The sequence below is a fragment of the Metarhizium robertsii genome (genome assembly GCF_000187425.2).
Source record: "Metarhizium robertsii ARSEF 23 chromosome Unknown MAA_Scf_4, whole genome shotgun sequence".
NCBI classification, from domain to species: Eukaryota; Fungi; Ascomycota; class Sordariomycetes; order Hypocreales; family Clavicipitaceae; genus Metarhizium; species Metarhizium robertsii.
The window spans coordinates 4,316,722-4,318,122 of record NW_011942182.1 but is presented as its reverse complement, the minus strand read 5'-3'; positions in this window follow the sequence as shown (position 1 = coordinate 4,318,122).

Genomic DNA, 1,401 nt, shown 5'->3' with positions numbered 1-1,401 from the left:
CGTAAAGTTTTGATAATAAATAAGATATAAATCGACGGGATATATATATAATAATAAGGGGTAGAAATTAACTAAGCGATGATATAAAAAGACTTGTTTATCGTTGTAGTCTCTCCCTATAACTTAACCTCTTAGCATTATTAATTATCTAACCTAAAGCAACGAACTAATATTCGCGGAAGGTAATGTGCAGGGGTAAACTGTACTCACGTTTGAGTATTATAATTATATGTATGGCTACTATCTTTTAAGGAAAGTTAATAAGTGATTAACTTTTGTTGCTACGCTAAAGCTATAAAATTAAAACTACGTACTATATATAATGCCTATTAACTCCTATCTTTGCTTATAAGACGCTGTTAGTATAGTCCCCTAAAGCATAGAAAACGATAAGCTAAAGAGTTTGCAGAATTTTTAATGTTAATATATATAGAAATAATAAAGTAATACTTGAGTTAAGAACAGGAGGTAGTAATGGCTATCCGAAATGAGCCCTTATAAAGTTAATACGCATTTAATATTACTGCTAGTATATACGAACTATCCTAGGAAGTTTTTGGTTTTACTTAGTGATATATTTATACTTTAGTGTTTTTATGGATAATTATTATACTATTAAGTTAAATATAGCGAACAGTCCAACAATCAAGGCAGTATTAGCTGCCTTAACCAACTATATAATTGGAACGGCAAAAGCGGCGTGTTAAACTTGTAATATTAATGCTATATAATATTAAGTTACACTTTGTCTGGAGGCCGAAAAAAGGAGGGGTTATAGGAAAGCTTGGTGTGTTGCTGATAAATATTAAGCTATTAGTTATTACAGAGCGGTCTAGTGACTCGGAATGGTCGCTTAAAGGTCAGGCTAAATTCTATGGAAGTCTGTTTATGGTTAAATGCGCGACTGATATTTAGTGGAAAATAAAACGGTAATTATTTCAGAATCTTTTATAATCTTGGTGGCTGAAGAAAAGGGCACTATTTCAGATGCTTATCCTCAAAGAGGTATGTGTCTTAAGTGATGATATGGCTGTAGTATAAAGCACAGGTCCTACTAGAATATTGCTTATAAACCTGAACCTTGCCTACTCTTCAGGTGATCTGCAGAGGGTTTCCCACATAGTTTTTTCGTCTCGGGGGGGGATCAACCACCCTCCCGTACGGGGGAGGTTGAGGTAACAGAAGGTAACCCAGCATCATGTTACCTTTCGGGCTGTCAACGAGGAAAATATCAACCCGGAAATTTCGACAGCCTTGAGGTCTCCGCGAACGCGCTTTGTCCTAAGCTATTACAAAGCCTCCCATTCAATTTGATACGTTGCCATGTCTTCTCACTCTTCATCCCCGGTCTCTGCAATCTAGTTTCGGCTAGACTATCTCTCTAGGATCTGCGGCTTACAT